The following is a 21,012-nucleotide window of genomic DNA, read 5'->3' as shown; positions in this document are numbered from 1 at the left end:
GAGTTGTTTAGCGCAACGAACAAGGCAATCAGACTATACGGCTTAAACGCCTTCACTTAGCCATAGGAGTTTTGTAATAAAGCATGGGTGCAGCCCCTGGTTCAAACCGGAGTGCTGTCAACAACTGATCGGGAAGTGCCGATCTTTCGCATAATGCGGAAAAAATCTCCAACGATTTGGAACCCTCGAACAGCTGACCGGCTCTCGCCGTATCATGACAGTCAGTTTTCGGCTTTCTCTACTGAGGCGCTCATCTGGTCAAGGCCAGGGCACAATCGCAGTAGTTATCCCTTTACTACCCTAGCCGATTTAGCGGAACGTAGGGTAGCAAGCACAGGAGCCGGGCAACCCAACTATTGACCAAAGACATGATTCAGAGCCAATGCATATAATGCTAAATTTGGGGTGCCGAACTTCTCTATAAGAAGTGTTCGGACTTTGTTGCCGTGTTATGGGGCGATCAGGAGCCCCTGGCAAATATAAAACGTACCAGAGTGTACGGTTGCTAGGAAATAAGTAATTGAAAGGAAAACAGAAGGACAATAGAGATGGTATCTGGGGCCCTGGAACTTGGACCATGAACTGTTTCCATTATAGTTGGATTAATGCGTCAAAGCGCATCAGTACAAAGTAATGCCATAAGCAACCGGCTATTTGACATGCCTCAACTAAGGGCGAGCTTCGCGTGGGTCCTGAAAACAGATAGAGTAATCGTTGGGTGGGCCTCTAGGGCTGCCCCTGTACGCCCGTGCTCCATGTTGATCCGGTGTATTTGTCCTTTGACAGGATCATAACTCAGGCCGTCAAAAGAGACCCGCCTAAGAAACCTGCGGAAAAGGGAAAAGGGAAATAGTAAAGTTATATGTGTGTCCGGGATCGGTCTAGCCGAACTGTAGATCCCGGGCTTGCTTGTGCCTCCATCGATGTCCATGGGATTTTGACTACGTAATTATCTACGCGTGGTACGAATGCCACTACTTCATCGGGACTGGGACGGAGGCTGGATTGCTAATCGAGCTCTTGACGAGCCGCGATATCCTGTTGCAGTGTAGTCCAGAACCTCTTAATGATGTCCAGGGGCTCGGCAGCCGTATTATGGTGCTGCTTGAGAAGGCCGCTCTGTACCTCTGCTGCTAGGGCGGCGGTATGCTCCTCTGTTCGGAGGGAGCGTTCAGTATTTCCATTGAATGTTATGACGCCGCGTGGACCGGGCATCTTGAGCTTGAGATAAGCATAGTGTGGCACCGCGTTGAATCTAGCAAACGCGGTTCGTCCGAGCAGTGCATGGTAGCCGCTGCGGAAGGGGACGATATCGAAGATTAACTCTTCGCTTCGGAAGTTGTCCGGAGAACCGAAGACTACCTCCAGCGTGATTGAGCCCGTACAGCGGGCCTCTACGCCTGGTATGACTCCTTTAAAGGTAGTCTTTGTGGGTTTGATTCGTGAGGGATTAATGCCCATCTTCCGCACTGTAACCTGATAGAGCAGGTTGAGGCTGCTACCACCGTCCATTAGGACTCGTGTTAGGTGAAATCCGTCGATGATTGGGTCGAGGACCAGTGCGGCTGAACCATCATGCCGGATACTAGTTGGGTGATCTCGACGATCGAAGGTGATCGGGAATGACGACCACAGATCGAATTTTGGGGCGACTGGCTCTACCGCGTAGACGTCCCGAAGTGCTCGCTTACGCTCCCTTTTGGGGATGTGCGTAGCGTATATCATGTTCACCATTTTGACTTGAGGGGGAAATTTCTTCTGCCCCCCAGTGTTCGACTGTCGGGGCTCTTCGTCCTCGTCCTCACTTTGTGATCCTTTTTCCTTGTTTTCGATATTTAACTTGCCAGCCTGTTTGAAAACCCAACAATCCCTGTTGGTATGATTGGCTTGTTTGTCTGGGGTGCCGTGTATCTCGCACGGACGGTCGAGTATGCGGTCCAGGCTGGAAGGTCCTTCATTGTTTCTTTTGTAGGGCTTCTTCCGTTGGCCGGACTTGGAGCCGCTGAATCCGGCGTTAACTGTGGTGTCATCGGTGTTGTCGCCATTGCTTCGGCGTTTGTGTCTATTGCGCCGGAGCTTGCCGGTGCTGTTCTTGGCCTCGGAGGGGCCTGCCTCGCTGGCTGTGTTGTTGCTACGAGCCAGCCAGCTGTCCTCACCCACGCAAAAGTGGGTCAAGAGTGCCGTAAGGGCTGCCATAGACCTTAGCTCTTCTGTGTCGAGGTGGCGCGCTAGCCATTCGTCACGGATGCTGTGTTTGAAGGCTGCTAGGGCCTCGGCATCCGGACAGTCAACGATCTAATTGTTTTAGTTAGGAACCTAGTCCAGAATTTTCTGGCTGATTCTCCAGGTTGTTGAACTATGTGGCTTAAGTCGTCGGCATCCGGTGGCCGGACATAAGTTCCTTGGAAGTTATCAAGGAAAGCCTCTTCCAAGTCCTCCCAGCTGCCGATGGAGTTCTCAGGCAGACTATTTAGCCAGTGTTGAGCTGGTCTTTTGAGCTTTAATGGGAGGTATTTGATAGCGTGGAGGTCGTCTCCTCGGGCCATGTGGATGTGGAGAATAAAATCTTCAATCCACACCGCGGGATCGATTGTTCCGTCGTATGATTCAATATTGACGGGCTTGAACCCCTCGGGGAATTCGTGATCCAGCACCTCATCTGTGAAGCAGGGAGGGTGTGCGGTGCCTCTATAGCGGGCCGCGTCACGGCGCACCTCCGATGAAGTCCGTCTGCGGTTATCGGCCCTGGTGTGATTAAGTTTGTCACGTCCGAATAGGTAGCTGTCATCCCGAGTAGGGAAGCGTCCTTGCGATCCGTAGATTGATCTGGTGTGTCCTGCTCTACTGTTCAATTCCTGCCGAAGGTCGTATGTATGGTCCCGAGCTGGTCTGTCCCTGTGTTTGCGAGGCGGTGGGGCGGGCTGTTGTTCGGCCTGAGTTGCCGTTTTATACCGACCGCGGGGTGGTCGGTCTGCCGCACTATCCCGACCACGTGGTGGTCGGTCCGCATTGCGCGAGGGAGGTATGGGATCTGGTGCCTCCTCATCGAACTGAGGTAGCAGTCTGCGTTTTGGGTAACTCTTGGCTGGGCGTTTGAGGCCGTATTCTTCGGCTGCCAGGACATCGGTCCATCTATCGATGAGTAGGTCTTGATCTGCTTGGAGCTGTTGCTGCTTTTTCTTTAGGCTTCTTGAAGTAGCTATGAGCTGGCGCTTAAAGCGCCCCTGCTTGAGGGGTGCCTCAGGCACGATGAACTCCTCATTGCCAAGGCTCTCGTCATCCTCGGAGGGTGGACGATAACTATCGTCATGCGGGTCATTGGGCGTGGCCTGTTTATCAGGGTTAACTTGCTCGTTGTCTTGCTCCTCCTGTTCGGATGCAGCTCCAACAGGGTCTTCATTGTTTTCGGCGTCGCCCGGAGTACTATTTTCTCCAGTGCCAGTGTTGCCATCTTTTGAGCGACGAGGCTTAGAGCGGCGTTTAGGGCGCCGACGCTTGGACTGTGTCTCAAAGGGTTTATTCGCATCAGGCTCTTCTTTGTCGTCGCCAGGTCCTTTAGGTGTATCAACCATGTACACGTTGTACGAAGAGGTGGCCGTCCAACGTCCAGTGAATGGCGGGTCTTGGCCTTGCTCCTTGTTGGCATCATCGTCCATACCGTCGATGTCTTCGGAGCCATAATCGAGCTCGTCGGTTAAGTCCTCGACGGTAGCTATGAAGTGGGTGGCGGGTGGGAAGCAAAATTCCCCATCATCAGCCTCTAACTCGAACCGAACATAGTTCGGCTACGAGTACTTCTCCAAGGACAAATTCTTTAAAGAGTTCAGCACGTCGCCCAAAGGTGAGTGCTGGAAAACGTCTGTGGCGCTGAATTCGAAGATCGATAACCAATCTAGCTCGGTGTCTGCAGGCGTACACGGTCCGGAACTTATAGCCGGAGACGAGTCCGAAGTTCCGTTGACACAAATATTGCAGGGTGTTGAGTCCGTGTGCGGCTCCAACGCCGCGGACTCTATGGTTTGGATGGCACGATCTGCTTTGGTTCTAAGGCCGTTGCAGCAACAGGAACCATCTCCTGGATGTGATCCGATGACAGATTTAAGTCGTGTTCATCGGAGCGATCGCCGCAGTCTCTAATCCATTGAAGATCAAGTCTCCACGGATATCCGTGACGTAGTTCAAGCTTCCAAATCTGACCTGATGGCCGGGGGCGTAGCTATCGACCTGCTCCAGATGACCGACCGAGTTGGCCCGCAGTACGAAGCCGCCGAACGCAAAAATCTGTCCGGGAAGAAAGATTCCTCTTTGGACATCATCATTATCGACGATTGAAGGGGCCATCGAACCTTTTGTCGACGGCACAGTGGAACTCTCAATGAAAGCACCAATGTCGGTGTCAAAACCGGTGGATCTCAGGTAGGGGTCCTGAACTGTGCGTCTAGGATCGATGGTAACAGGAGACGGGGGACACGATGTTTACCCAGGTTCGGGCCCTCTTTATGGAGGTAACACCCTACTTCCTGCTTGATTGATCTTGATGAATATGATTGTTACAAGAGTTGATCTACCATGAGATCGTAATGGCTAAACCTTAGAAGTCTAGCCTGTATGACTATGGTAATGTGTATATCCTTTCCGGACTAACCCCTCCGGTTTATATAGACACCGGGGGGAATCTAGGGTTTACATAGAGTCGGTTACATAAAAAGGAATCTTCATAATTGGTCGTCAAGCTTTCCTTCCACGCCAAGTAGAGTCCAATCCGGACACGGGTACAATATTCGGCCTTCATGTCTTCACAACTCATCAGTGCGGCCCATGGATAACAGGCCGGACGCCCAAGGATCCCTTAGTCCAGGACTCCCTCACTAGCCCCTGAACCTGGCTTCAATGACGAGGAGTCCGGCGCGCCGATTGTCTTCGCCATTGCAATGCAGGTTCCCCTTTCCGAACTCCAAGATAGTCTTTGGATGCGATGATAGTATCCGGACCTGTCACACACACACCATACATAACCGCAGAGAGAATATATATTTTTACACGAGTTCTATCCGCTGACAGCTTTCTTGCAGCACGACATTACGTCTGACCGGACATAATTTCAAACCGCCTTTGTGTTCAACGCCCCACGTCTCGAGGCGCGGTTGCCATTGGCACGTCTTGTCAAAGCAGAGATCGTGTCCCCTTATCGCGGGAGTCTCATCAATGCGGGCATGGGTAACCCAACCGTGCCGTTTATACAACCCTTGGGAATAGGCGAGTCTTAAGGCGAGTGAGGAGGCGTTTAATATTCGCTGCCTTTATAAGGGGATAAGGACTCCCTCTTCCTCTCTCACGCCCTCTCTCTATCTCCGCCTTTCCAATCTCAAGCTCCAGCGCCCAAGTACTCATCTCCTTTCCACTAAAGCAACCATGTCCGGATCCAGAGGTCAGGGCAAGTGGATGGTTGATGTCTACTACGCAACCTTCTTCTTGTAGACGTTGTTGGGCCTCCAAGTACAGAGGTTTGTAGGACAGTAGCAAATTTTCCTGAAGTGGATGACCTAAGGTTTATCAATCCGTGGGAGGCGTAGGATGAAGATGGTCTCTCTCAAGCAACCCTGCAACCAAATAACAAAGAGTCTCTTGTGTCCCGAACACACCCAATACAATGGTAAATTGTATAGGTACACTAGTGCGGCAAAGAGATGGTGATACAAGTGCAATATGGATGGTAGATGTAGGGTTTTGTAATCTGAAAAATATAAAAACAACAAGGTAACAAGGGGTAAAAGTGAGCGTAAACGGTATTGCAATGCTAGGAAACAAGGCCTAGGGTTCATACTTTCACTAGTGCAAGTTCTCTCAACAATAATAACATAATTGGATCATATAACTATCCCTCAACATGCAACAAAGAGTCACTCCAAAGTCACTAATAGTGGAGAACAAACGAAGAGATTATGGTAGGGTATGAAATCACCTCAAAGTTATTCTTTCCAATCAATCCATTGGGCTATTCCTATAAGTGTCACAAACAGCCCTAAAGTTCATATTAGAATAACACCTTAAGACACAAATCAACCAAAACCCTAATGTCACCTAGATACTCCAATGTCACCTCAAGTATCCGCGGGTATGATTATACGATATGCATCACACAATCTCAGATTCATCTATTCAACCAACACATAGAACCTCAAAGAGTGCCCCAAAGTTTCTACCGGAGAATCAAGACGAAAACGTGTGCCAACCCCTATGCATAGGTTCATGGGCGGAACCCGCAAGTTGATCACCAAAACATACATCAAGTGAATCACGTGATATCCCATTGTCACCACAGATACGCATGGCAAGACATACATCAAGTGTTCTCAAATCATTAAAGACTCAATCCGATAAGATTACTTCAAAGGGAAACCTCAATCCATTACAAGAGAGTAGAGGGGGAGAAGCAACATAAGATCCAACTATAATAGCAAAGCTCGCGATACATCAAGATCGTGCCAAACCAAGAACACGAGAGAGAGAGAGAGATATCAAACACATAGCTACTGGTACATACCCTCAGCCCCGAGGGTGAACTACTCCCTCCTCGTCATGGAGAGCGCCGGGATGATGAAGATGGCCACCGGTGAGGGTTCCCCCCTCCGGCAGGGTGCCGGAATAGGGTCCCGATTGGTTTTTGGTGGCTACAGAGGCTTACGGCGGCGGAACTCCAGATCTATTCTGTTCCCCGATCGTTTTAGGGTATATGGGTATATATAGGTGAAAGAAGTACGTCAGGGGAGCCACGAGGGGCCCACGAGGGTGGAGGGCGCGCCCAGGGGGGGTGGGCGTGCTCCCCTGCCTCGTGCCTTCCTCGTTGCTTTCTTGACGTGGACTCCAAGTCTCCCGGGTTGCTTTTCTTCCAAAAATAACTTCTCCAGAAGGTTTCATTCCGTTTCGACTCCGTTTGATATTAATTTTCTTCGAAACTGAAACAAGGGAAAAAACAGGAACTCGCACTGGGCTCTGGGTCAATAGGTTAGTTCCAAAAATAATATAAAAGTGCATAGTAAAGCCCATAAAACATCCAAGATGGATAATATAATAGCATGAATACTTCATAAATTATAGATACGCTGGAGACGTATCAGCATCCCCAAGCTTAATTCCTGCTCGTCCTCGAGTAGGTAAATGATAAAAGAAAGAATTTATGAAGTGTGAATGCTAGCAGGTGCACAAGTTTGATTAATAATAATTTCAATCACCTTTTCTAGCATCATCATTTGTCATAACAGTAGCTCAACTCATAGAACTTTTCATGATCAAGTAACAAGCTATTCACATGTTAAAGTATATATCATAAACTTCCTTAAAAACTAACAAACTGTGTTATTAGTCATCAAACAATTACAATTCATCTTATTTTCAGGAAGAGTCTATGTCAGAGCTTTGATTTAGCAAATCCCACATATTCAACTATCATATAGTCTTTCATGATTGCTACCACTCAAAGCATATTTTTAGAACAAATAGTATTCATCGAACACAGAGAAAGATAGGGGCTTATTGTTTCGCCTCCCAACTTATTTATCATATAGATAATTGTCAACAATAATAATTCATGATCAAATATATTTGAATGGCCATATATGCTTAGATCTTTCCATCACATGATGCTTGCCAACTAAAGAGTAGGTTGGAATGAGAAGGAATACTACTGACTCTTGCATAAAAGTAAAAGATAGGCCCTTCGCAGAGGGAAGCAGGGATTTGCAGGGGTGCCAGAGCTCGAAGCAAAAACAGAGATGAAAATAATTTTGAGAGGTATGGTTTCATTGTCAACATAACGATCAAGAGTCCCCAATATCTTTCATACTACATACATTATAGGTGGTTCCCAAATAGAAAGGTAAAGATTTTTACTCGCCTCCACCAACAATCATCAATCCATGGCTTGCCCGAAACAACGGGTGCCTCCAACTAACATCAAACCTGGGGGAGTTTTGTTTGCAATTATTTTTGATTTGATTTCGATCTTTTGATCATGGGACTGGGCATCCCAGTTACCAGCCATTTTCTCGTGAATGATGAGCGGAGTCCACTCATCGTGAGAATAACCCACCTAGCATGGAAGATACTGCTAACCCGTAGTCGCTACATGAGCGATTCGGGCATACAAAACAGATTATTATTTGAAGGTTTAGAGTTTGGCACATGCAAATTTACTTGGAACGGCAGGTAAATACCGCATATAGGTAGATATGGTGGACACTCATGGAAGAAACTTGATTCAAGGAATTTGGATGCACAAGCAGTATTCTCGTTTAGTACAGATATTTTGGCTAGCAAAGGATTCTAAATAGCAAGCACCACATGTTAGAAGATCCAAAACAATATAACTTATACAAATATACCCAAGCATAACTCATTATGTTGTCTTCCTTGTCCAACTTCAACTAATTTGCTCAGGTTTAAAAATAATTAATGGGACTCACAATCATAGAAGATGTCCAAGATAGTATTATATGTGAAATCTCTTTTCCTTCAATATTCTTTCATGAATTGTTCAAGTGACCAATACAATGTTTGCTAACCTTCAATAAATTTACCACCTCTACTTATTATATGTGAAGGTATTACTCCCCATAGGAAAGGCATATGAAACATATATAATTTCAGATTTATGACATTCAAATCATTCAACCATTTACTCATAAGATATGAGTGAAGCACACGAGCAAATGACAAACTACTCCAAAAAGATATAAGTGAAGATCAATGAGTAGTTAAATAATTATGTAGCTATGTGAAGAATCTCTCTCATTTAATAATTTCAGATCTTGGTATTTTATTCAAACAGCAAGCAAAGCTAAAGAAATAAAATGATGCTCCAAGCAAAACACATATCATGTGGTGAATAAAAATATAGCTCCAAGTAAAGTTACCGATGAATGAAGACGAAAGAGGGGATGCCATCCGGCGCATCCCCAAGCTTAGGCTCTTGTTTGTCATTGAATATTACCTTGGGGTGACTTGGGCATCCCCAAGCTTAGGCTCTTGCCACTCCTTATTCCATAGTCCATCGAATCTTTACCCAAAACTTGAAAACTTCACAACACAAAATTTAACAGAAAATCTCGTGAGCTCCGTTAGCGAAAGAAAACAAAACACCACTTCATGGTACTGTAATGAAATCATTCTTTATTTATATTGGTGTTTAACCTACTGTATTCCAACTTCTCTATGGTTTATAAACTATTTACTAGCCATAGAGTCATCAAAATAAGCAAACAACACACGAAAAACAGAATCTGTCAAAAATAAAACAGTCTGTAGTAATCTGTAACTAACGCAAACCTATGAAACTCCAAAAATTCTAAACTAAATTGGTGGACCTGAGGAATTTGTCTAGTAATCATCTTCAAAAAGAATCAACTAAATAGCACTCTCCAGTAAAATTTTTTAGCTAATCTCGTGAGCGCTAAAGTTTCTGTTTTTTTTACAGCATGATTATAAAGACTTCACCCAAGTCTTCCCAAAGGTTCTACTTGGCACAAACACTAATTAAAACACAAAACCACATCTAAACAGAAGCTAAATGGATTATTTATTCCTAAACAGAACCAAAAAGCAAGAAACTAAAATAAAATTGGGTTGCCTCCCAACAAGCGCTATCGTTTAACGCCCCTAGCTAGGCATGATGATTTCAATGATGCTCACATAAAAGATAAGAATTGAAACATAAATAGAGCATCATGAAGAATATGACTAGCACATTTAAGTCTAACCCACTTCCTATGCATAGGGATTTTGTGAGCAAATAACTTATGGGAACATGAAACGACTAGCATAGGAAGGTAAAACAAGCAAATCTTCAAGATTTTCAACACATAGAGAGGAAACTTGACATTATTGCAATTCCTACAAGCATATATTCCTCCCTCATAATAATTTTCAGTAGCATCATGAATGAATTCAACAATATAGCCAGCACCTAAAGCATTCTTTTCATGATCTACTTGCATAGAAAATTTACTACTCTCCACATAAGCAAAATTCTTCTCATTCGGAATAGTGGGAGTATCATAAGAGACTTGAATACTATAAATTGCTTTCACATTAAAAGAGTAATGTTCAGAAAAGGGTAATCATAATCATGAAAAGTTTTATAAATATAATCATCACTACTTTTTATAGCATAAGTTTCATCACAATAATCATCATAAGTAGCAACTTTGTTCTCATCATAATCGATTGAAACCTCTTCCAAGATAGTGGACACATCACTAAATAAAGTCATGACCTCTCCAAATCCACTTTCATAAATATTATAAGATTCAAAATCCTCCAAAATAGTGGGATCATTACTTCCTAAAGTTGACACTCTTCCAAACACACTTTCATCAATATAATTATCATAGGTAGAAGGCATGCTATCATCATAACAACTTTGCATATCAAAACTTGGGAGACTAAAAATGTCATCTTCATTAAACGTAGCATCCCCAAGCTTGGGACAAACATTAATTGCAGCAAATATATTCTCAAAAACATCATCTTCATCAAACATAGCATCCCCAAGCTTGGGCCTTTTCATATCATAAGCATAATCACTCTCATCATTAATAGTATGGATAGCACCAATAATATAGCAATTATCATATTCTTCCAAGCAAGTGCCAAAAAGATTTTCAAGATCATAAGAAGTATCATTATCTTCCCAATCATAATCATCACAACAAGCAATAGGCATAACGAGATCATCATCAAGTGCATCATCTTCCACGATTATTTTTGATTCATTTTCATGAGGCACAACAATAATAGGAGCAACTTTATTTGGGAGAGATATCTTTTTACCTCTCTTCCTTTTTCTTTTCTTCTTCTTCACCTCATCATGTGTGGGTTCAATCCTCTTTCTGGAGCTCCTTATTAATGAGATTGGTTGAATAGAAGGCTCCTCCTCGTTACCTGATTCATCATAAGAAATAATAGGATGATATTGGGAAGTCTCTTCCCTTTCATTAGTATTCTCTTCATCTTCTATTTGTTTTTTTATGTAATTGGCAATATAAGGATTTTCAATGCAATTCACCGCACAATACATATAAATTTCCTCTAGATCAAATTCAAGAAGTTTATAACGGGCAAATTCTGGAAGATAATTACTCATACGTTTCATTTCTTCGTAGCCCATAAGCAAACTAAGTTCATTATAATGTGCAAGGGAAATCAAGTCATCACAATTTTTGGACACGATTAGATCATGAAGCAATTTGCATCGGATAGTTAAATGACCCCGTTCATTGCAAAGTTCACAAGTACGGCCAAGAAAATTTAAATTTTCAGCACAAACATCTAGCCTTTCTTGCAACAATTTAGTTTCTAAATGCTTATGCCTCTTGCAATATCTATCTTCTCTATTTGATGTGTACTTGCAAACCCAATGCACTCCACAAAAATTGACATGCTTATAGGAAACATTTTCATCATGACTAGTGCAATCATCATTAGTACTATGGATATTCAAAGAGTTCATACTAACAAAATTGCAATCATGCTCATCATTCAAAGATTTAGTGCCAAACATTTTAATGCATTCTTCTTCTAACACTTTGGCATAATTTTCCTTCCTATCATTCTCACGAAAGATATTAAAAAGATGAAGCGTATGAGACAAACTCAATTCCATTTTTTTGGTAGTTTTCTTTTATAGACTAAACTAGTGATAAAACAAGAAACTAAAAGATTCGATTGCAAGATCTAAAGATATACCTTCAAGCACTAACCTCCCCGGCAACGGCGCCAGAAACTGCTTGATGTCTACTACGCAACCTTGTTCTTGTAGACGTTGTTGGGACTCCAAGTGCAGAGGTTTATAGGACAGTAGCAAATTTCCCTCAAGTGGATGACCTAAGGTTTATCAATCCGTGGGAGGCGTAGGATGAAGATGGTCTCTCTCAAGCAACCCTGCAACCAAATAACAAAGAGTCTCTTGTGTCCCCAACACATCCAATACAATGGTAAATTGTATAGGCGCACTAGTTCGGCGAAGAGATGGTGATACAAGTGCAATATGGATGGTAGATATAGGTTTTTGTAATCTGAAAATATAAAAACAGCAAGGTAACAAGTGGTAAAAGTGAGCGTAAACGGTATTGCAATGCTAGGAAACAAGGCCTAGGGTTCATACTTTCACTACTGCAAGTTCTCTCAACAATAATAACATAATTGGATCATATAACTATCCCTCAACATGCAACAAAGATTCACTCCAAAGTCACTAACAGTGGAGAACAAACGAAGAGATTATGGTAGGGTATGAAACCACCTCAAAGTTATTCTTTCCAATCAATCCGTTGGGCTATTCCTATAAGTGTCACAAACAGCCCTAGAGTTCGTACTAGAATAACACCTTAAGACACAAATCAACCAAAACCCTAATGTCACCTAGATACTCCAATGCCACCTCAAGTATCCGCGGGTATGATTATACGATATGCATCACACAATCTCAGATTCATCTATTCAACCAACACATAGAACCTCAAAGAGTGCCCCAAAGTTTCTACCGGAGAATCAAGACGAAAACGTGTGCCAACCCCTATGCATAGGTTCATGGGCGGAACCCGCAAGTTGATCACCAAAACATACATCAAGTGAATCATGTGATATCCCATTGTCACCACAGATACGCACGGCAAGACATACATCAAGTGTTCTCAAATCATTAAAGACTCAATCCGATAAGATTACTTCAAAGGGAAACCTCAATCCATTACAAGAGAGTAGAGGGGGAGAAGCAACATAAGATCCAACTATAATAGCAAAGCTCGCGATACATCAAGATCGTGCCAAATCAAGAACACGAGAGAGAGAGATCAAACACATAGCTACTGGTACATACCCTCAGCCCCGAGGGTGAACTACCCCCTCCTCGTCATGGAGAGCGCCGGGATGATGAAGATGGCCACCGGTGAGGGTTCCCCCCTCCGGCAGGGTGCCGGAATAGGGTCCCGATTGGTTTTTGGTGGCTACAGAGGCTTACGGCGGCGGAACTCCAGATCTATTCTGTTCCCCGATCGTTTTAGGGTATATGGGTATATATAGGTGAAAGAAGTACGTCAGGGGAGCCACGAGGGGCCCACGAGGGTGGAGGGCGCGCCCAGGGGGTGGGCGTGCCCCCCTGCCTCGTGCCTTCCTCGTTGCTTTCTTGACGTGGACTCCAAGTCTCCCGGGTTGCTTTTCTTCCAAAAATAACTTCTCCAGAAGGTTTCATTCTGTTTCGACTCCGTTTGATATTCCTTTTCTTCGAAACACTGAAACAAGGAAAAAACAGGAACTGGCACTGGGCTCTGGGTCAATAGGTTAGTCCCAAAAATAATATAAAAGTGCATAGTAAAGCCCATAAAACATCCAAGATGGATAATATAATAGCATGAATACTTCATAAATTATAGATACGTTGGAGACGTATCAATGGTCTCCTCCGTCAAGGAGGAGGACATTACTGAGCTTCGGGCGGCCGGATATTTGGCGAAGGAGATCGCCCACCGTCTGCCGACCGAGGGACAAGTCGTCCCCATGCCGAAGCCCAGCGAGAGGGTAGTGTTCATCCCCCCATTTCTTCCACGGGCTAGGGTTTCCACTTGAAAGTGCAACTATCCCTGGGTGGTTTTGGTAATTCCTAACAACATATAGCTCATTGAGCTAATGCTATTTCAAGATAAATATTTCAAGAAAGCTCAATGATTGGCATGGCATGGATTAGAAAGTGGACCCTTCAAAATGCTAAGGACAAAAGATTGGCTCAAGCTCAAAGCACAAGACTACTTTTTTCTATTTTAGTGATCCAAGATCACATTGAGTCTATAGGAAAAGCCAATACTATTAAGAAGAGATGAGGTGTTGCTTAATGAGGTGCTTGCTCAAAATTCTTAGTGATATGCTCCAAAACCCTCCACTACTTTCTCATATCCACATATGTCCCAAACCACAAGTCTAACTCGGCCCCACCGATTCTTTCTATCCGGCGCCACCGAGTTCAGTTGACATAGCCATTGCCAGAAACCCTAGTCTTTTCGGTCTCACCGATAGGGATCTCGGTCTCACCGAGATGGGATTGTAATCTCTCTGTTTCCCTTCGTAACGTTTCGGTCAAACCGAGATGAGCGATCGGTCCCACCGAGATTGCAATGCAAACACTCTGTTTCCTTTTCGTAATGTTTCGGTCCAACCGAGATGAGCGAATCGGTCCCACCGAGTTTGCCTGACCAACTCTCTGTTTGACTATTACCAAAATCGGTCCCACCGAGTCTGTGTAATCGGTCTCATCGAGATTACGTTATGCCCTAACCCTAGTGATATCGGTCCCGCCGAGTTGACGTGTCGGTCCCACCGAAACACCTAAGGGTCACATTATGAACCAAATCGGTCTGACCGAGTTCTCTGAATCGGTCCCACCGAGTTTGGTGATTTGTGTGTAACGGTTAGATTTTGTGTGGAGGCTATATATACCCCTCCATCCACTCTTCATTCGTGGAGAGAGCCATCAGAACATGCCTACACTTCCAATACATATTTTTTGAGAGAGAACCACCTACACTTGTGTTGAGGTCAAGACATCCCATTCCAACCACATAAATCTTGATCTCTAGCCTTCCCCAAGTTGCTTTCCACTCAAATCTTCTTTCTACCAAATCCAATCCTATGAGAGAGAGTTGAGTGTTGGGGAGACTATCATTTGAAGCACAAGAGCAAGGAGTTCATCATCAACACACCATTTGTTACTTCGTGGAGAGTGGTGTCTCCTAGATTAGCTAGGTGTCACTTGGGAGCCTCCGACAAGATTGTGGAGTTGAACCAAGGAGTTTGTAAGGGCAAGAAGATCGCCTACTTCGTGAAGATCTACCCTAGTGAGGCAAGTCCTTCGAGGGCGACGGCCATGGTGGGATAGACAAGGTTGCTTCTTCGTGGACCCTTCGTGGGTGTAGCCCTCCGTGGACTCGCGCAACCGTTACCCTTCGTGGGTTGAAGTCTCCATCAACGTGGATGTACGATAGCACCACCTATCAAGAAATAAAATCTCCGTGTCAACATTGCGTTTGCTCCCTCAAACTCATCCCTTTACCTTCATATGCAATTGTTTTACATTCCGCTGCTATACTCTTAGAATTGCATGTGTAGGTTGATTGCTTGACTTGTGCTAAGTTACTAAAATCTGCCAAGAAATAAAATTGGGAAAAGGCATTTTTATTTTGTCAAGTAGTCTAATCACCCCCCCTCTAGACATACTTTCGATCCTACACCACTCCACCCTTTCGTCCGTGGGCTGATGTATTATTACGGGATAGATTTCCATGATCTGTCCCCGAATTCCTTCCTCAACATCTCGGCGTTTATCGTCGTGTGTGAGGCCTTCCTCCGCATCCAACCCCACTTCGGGCTGTGGCTCAAAGTCAACGTGAAGCTGGAGGTGGTGGATGGCCAACACGCGGTGTGCGGGGGAGCCATGGTGAGCAAGCTATCCAACGTCTCCTGGCCCAAAGGCACTATTGTGGAGACAGTAAAGGAGTGGCAGAAGCAGTGGTTCTACATCACGGAACTTCGCAGCACCACCTGGGCCGCAGCTACCGAATTCCGCTCTGGTGCTCCCATGCGACTCACCTCCTGGGTCGAGAAGAGTCCGGACTGGTGTTCACCTGACGAGCTGATAGTGCTGCAGACGCGCGTTCAAAGCATGGTGACCAAGAATGTCAAGCTCGTTGACGTAATCCAGGTGATGCTAGTTCGCCGGATTCTTCCGTGCCAGCGCCGAAGCCGCCCTCTGTGGGAGTTCAATTCGAAGAAACACCAAACCTTGATAAGGCTCTTCGAGACTACTCACGAAGGTGCCTGGAAGTTGCTCTTTAAGGGCAACGAGAAGTCACCGGCCACGGACTCAGACCGGGGTCACGATTGTAAACACCCCGCCAGCGAGGTATGTTATTTCTGACGTATCCCCAACTTAATTGTTTTGAAGATGATGTCTGAGTTCATCATTGCTTTTCCAGGACTGGATGGAGAGGGCGAAGCGGATCCAGTGTCCGGCTCCGCTGCCTAAAGAGCCGGTCATCCCGCGTCTAGCGAAGATGCTGGTGTCGGCCCCATATAAGGCGCCGGAGAAGAAGGCCAAGAAGAAGGCCAAGGGGGCCAAGAGTGGCCCCCGTCGCAAGGGCACTTCGGACGTGATGTCCGAGGACGACGAAGCCCATTCCTCTATCCCTGAGGACAATGATGAGGAAGAGGAGGAGGAAAACAACCCTCCCCCCGAGGAAAAGAAGAAAAAGAGGGCAGCTTCGGCGCATCTGGAGGCGGAAACGCCCAAGAAGGGGAAGGGCGTCCCAGCGGTCAACACCGCGTGGGACGTTGACAGCAGTCCGGAACGACGCCTCCGCACTAAGCCCCAGGCCGCATCGTAAGTGACATGGCTTGCTCATGTGCACATCCGGCCCTTTCTCTTTATTATCTTGACATGGTTAACTGTACTATTGCAGTCCGGCCCGCGACCTTATCCAGCGATCCTCATCTGGAGGTTCGTTGGCTCTGTCGGAGGTTGCGAGCATGTCGCCACCGCCTGCTTATTCCCCCGGGGCCAAGGACGACACCGAAGTGTTGTCCCGGAGGGCCGCTCCAAACCGGGGAGGAGCCCAGGACGCTGTCCGGGAGGCGCCACAAGGCAAGACCTCCACTGCCGGACACGTGGGGGAGCCGATACCCATGGAGATTGGCGAAGAGGGCCGCATCCAGTTCGGCCCTCAGCCGAATACGATTCCGGAGACCCATATGGCTCCGGAGTCGGGCGAGCAGCCCCCTTTGAAGGAGGGGGTGCGCCGCTTCCACCGGTGGCCCCTGTCCATCCAGGGATGCCGGATAACTTGATGGAGGCGCTACGAGGCGCCTTCGTTATGGACGAGCACCGTGTCCTCACGGGTGCGGTGATCGAGAAGGTTCAGTCCACCAAGAGTGGACTGAACGAAGCCTGTAGCAACCTGTTGACAGGTTTCGAGGTAAGTGACATAGAAAGAGAAAAACCCCATGTAGTCAGTAGCCCCTGAGACACTGTCCGGTGTTCGGCGAGAAGAACCGGACAGAGGATCAATCTTTTATTGTAGCAGACTAATGTAATATGTATGCATAAGCAGGCGTCGCTGTTGGCCGCAACCTCGCATGCTGCCGAAGTCTTTGAACTGAGGCAGAGGCTGGAGCGGACGGAGAGCGAGCTCGGCGAGGTTAAGGTTCGACTCCAGGAGAAGCTAGGTGAGTAACGACTTGCTGTGTGCTCGAAAAGCATAGGCGCTGTATATTGACTGTAGTGTCATAATATGTGCGGGAGCCGCGACCGAGGTCGAGGCCCTGAGGAAGTCCCTGGGCGAGGCCGAGGAGAAGGCTGTCCAGCAGGAAGCCGCTCGTAAGAAGCTCAACGCCCGGGTCAAAGAAGTCCAGCAGGAGCTCCAGGATGCGGTGAAGAAATGCGAGGCTTTGGAGCATGATGCGTCGGTTCAAGGGACCGAACTCGCCAAGGCTCGTCAAAGCGCGGAGGCCGCACGGAATGAGGCCCAAGCCGCCCTGCAGGAGATCCAGGAGGCCAAGAAGATCACGGCGGGTAAGGCATTTAAGATGCAAAGCAAGTATGCGGAGAAGCAGTACCTTTTACTAACCCGGGTTCGGAGTTCCCCATGGGCTTTTGCGGATTTGCCACGCAGTGTATCGGACGCCGTGGAGTTCTACTGAGCCGAATGAGGGGGTTCTACGGAGAAGCTATTCTGGTCGCAATATGCGGTGCCAGAGCCTCCTGTGTCCTTCACCGATCAACTGAAACAACTGGTGGAGCTGCATAGGGTGGCCGAACTAGCCATGAAGGATTTGATAATCCGGCTATGGCCAGTCGAAGCTATCCCCGGCAGCTACTTCGGACTCGTGAGGCGAATGGTGAACGCCTATCCGCGGCTGGACGTCGTCAAGCGCTCTGCCTGTATTGAAGGTGCCCGCATGGCCTTTGCCTGTTGCAAGATGTGGTGGGCGAAGATGAACGCCGTTGAAGTGGCCAGAGGGCCGCCAGAGGGCAAGGAGCATCGCACACCCGAGCGATATTTTGCGGATGTCATAGAAGGGTCTCGGCTTGCAGCAGCTGAGTGTGGGTAGGACATTATTTTCGAATGAAAACATTCTTGTTGCCCTTGCCTTGTATTATGAGAACAAAGCCTGTTTTGTAATGTAATTTTGTTATGCTTTTAATTGTTTCCTCCTGTGCGACCGTGTTGTATGTAATCTGAGGGTTGGCCAGTCGTCGTCTTCTGCCCTCACGTAGGTAGTACGGAGGTGTTCAGGATGGAATCTAAACAATCTTGATCCAATAGTATGGTCCTTGAAGGAGTTGTTTAGCGCAACGAACAAGGAAATCAGACTATACGGCTTAAACGCCCTCACTTAGCCATAGGAGTTTTATATTAAAGCATGGGCGCAGCCCCTGGTTCAAACCCGAGTGTTGTCAGCAACTGATCGGAAAGTGCCGATCTTTCGCATAATGCGGAAAAAATCTCCAACGATTTGGAACCCTCGAACAGCTGACCGGCTCTTGCCGTATCATGACAGTCAATTTTCAGCTTTCTCTACTGAGGCGCTCATCTGGTCAAGGCCAGGGCACAATCGCAGTAGTTCTCCCTTTACTACCCTAGCCGATTTAGCGGAACGTAGGGTAGCAAGCACAGGAGCCGGGCAACCCAACTATTGACCAAAGACATGATTCGGAGCCAATGCATATAATGCTAAATTCGGGGTGCCGAACTTCTCTATAAGAAGTGTTCGGACTTTGTTGTCGTGTTATGGGGCGATCAGGAGCCCCTGGCAAATATAAAACGTACCAGAGTGTATGGTTGCTAGGAAATAAGTAATTGAAAGGAAAACAGAAGGACAATAGAGATGGTATCTGGGGCCCTGGAACTTGGACCATGAACTGTTTCCATTATAGTTGGATTAATGCATCAAAGGGCATTGGTACAAAGTAATGCCATAAGCAACCCGCTATTTCACATGCCTCAACTAAGGGCGAGCTGCGCGTGGGTCCTGAAAACAAATAGAGTAATCGTTGGGTGGGCCTCTAGGGCAGCCCCTGTACGCCCGTGCTCCATGTCGATCCGGTGTATTTGTCCTTTGACAGGATCATAACTCAGGCCGTCAAAAGAGGCCCGCCTAAGACAAACCTGCGAAAAAGGGAAAAGGGAAATAGTAAAGTTATATGTGTGTCCGGGATCGGTCTAGCCAAACTGTAGATTCCGGGCTTGCTTGTGCCTCCGTCGATGTCCATGCGATTTTGAGTGCGTAATTATGTATGCGTGGTACGAATGCCACTACTTCATCAGGACTGGGATGGAGGCTGGATTGCTAATCGAGCTTTTGACGAGCCGCGCTGTCCTGTTGCAGTGTAGTCCGGAACCTCTTAATGATGTCCAGGGGCTCGGCAGCCGTATTGTGGTGCTGCTTGAGAAGGCCGCTCTGTACCTCTGCTGCTAGGGCGGCGGTATGCTCCTCTGTTCGGAGGGAGCGTTCAGTATTGCCATTGACTGTTATGACGCCGCGTGGACCGGGCATCTTGAGCTTGAGATAAGCATAGTGTGGCACCGCGTTGAATCTGGCAAACGCGGTTCGTCCGAGCAGTGCATGGTAGCCGCTGCGGAAGGGGACGATATCGAAGATTAACTCTTCGCTTCGGAAGTTGTCCGGAGAACCGAAGACTACCTCCAGCGTGATTGAGTACAGCGGGCCTCTACGCCTGGTATGACTCCTTTAAAGGTAGTCTTTGTGGGTTTGATTCATGAGGGATTAATGCCCATCTTCCGCACTATATCCTGATAGAGCAGGTTGAGGCTGCTACCACCGTCCATTAGGACTCGTGTTAGGTGAAATCCGTCGATGATTGGGTCGAGGACCAGTGCCGCTGAATCGCCATGCCGGATACTAGTTGGGTGATCTCGATGATCGAAGGTGATCGGGAATGACGACTACGGATTGAATTTTGGGGCGACTGGCTCTGCCGCGTAGACGTCCCGAAGTGCTCGCTTACGCTCCCTTTTGGGGATGTGTGTAGCATATATAATGTTCACCGTTTTGACTTGAGGGGGAAATTTCTTCTGCCCCCCAGTGTTTGGCTGCCGGGGCTCTTCGTCCTCGTCCTTACTTTGTGATCCCTTTTCCTTGTTTTCGACATTTAACTTGCCAGCCTGTTTGAAAACCCAACAATCCCTGTTGGTATGATTGGCTTGTTTGTCTGGGGTGCCATGTATCTGGCACGGACGGTTGAGTATGCGGTCCAGGCTGGAAGGTCCTTCATTGTTTCTTTTGTAGGGCTTCTTCCGTTGGCCGGACTTGGAGCCGCTGAATCCGGCGTTAACTGTGGTGTCATCGGTGTTGTCGCCATTGCTTTGGCGTTTGTGTCTATTGCGCCGGAGCTTGCGGGTGCTGTTCTTGGCCTCGGAGGGGCCTGCCTCGCTGGCTGTGTTTTTGCTACGAGCCATCCAGCTGTCCTCACCCGCGCAAAAGTGGATCATGAGTGCCGTAAGGGCTGCCATAGACCTCGGCTTTTCTTGGCCGAGGTGGCGCGCTAGCCATTCGTTACGGATGCTGTGTTTTAAGGCTGCTAGGGCCTCGGCATCCGAACAGTCAACGATCTGGTTCTTTTTAGTTAGGAACCTAGTCTAGAATTTTCTGGCTGATTCTCTAGGTTGTTGAAATATGTGGCTTAAGTCGTCGGCATCCGCTGGCCGGACATAAGTTCCTTGGAAGTTATCAAGGAAAGCCTCTTCCAAGTCCTCCCAGCTGCTGATGGAGTTCTCAGGCAGACTATTTAGCCAGTGTCGAGCTGGTCCTTTCAGCTTTAATGGGAGGTATTTGATAGCGTGGAGGTCGTCTCCTCGGGCCATGTGGATGTGGAGAATAAAATCTTCAATCCACACTGCGGGATCGGTTGTTCCGTCGTATGATTCAATATTGACGGGCTTGAACCCCTCA

At 46.9% G+C, this 21,012-nt stretch overlaps 1 protein-coding gene across 4 annotated transcripts in view; it reads left to right on the top strand.

Moving 5' to 3' along the window:
• LOC109746277 (uncharacterized) overlaps positions 1–21,012 on the top strand; it is a 47,709-nt gene that overhangs the window by 8,832 nt on the left and 17,865 nt on the right. The window lies entirely within an intron of this gene.

The sequence above is a fragment of the Aegilops tauschii genome, chromosome 7 (assembly GCF_002575655.3).
Source record: "Aegilops tauschii subsp. strangulata cultivar AL8/78 chromosome 7, Aet v6.0, whole genome shotgun sequence".
NCBI lineage: Eukaryota > Viridiplantae > Streptophyta > Magnoliopsida > Poales > Poaceae > Aegilops > Aegilops tauschii.
The sequence above is the reverse complement of the archived record's forward strand: the minus strand, read 5'-3'. Positions and strand labels throughout refer to the sequence as shown.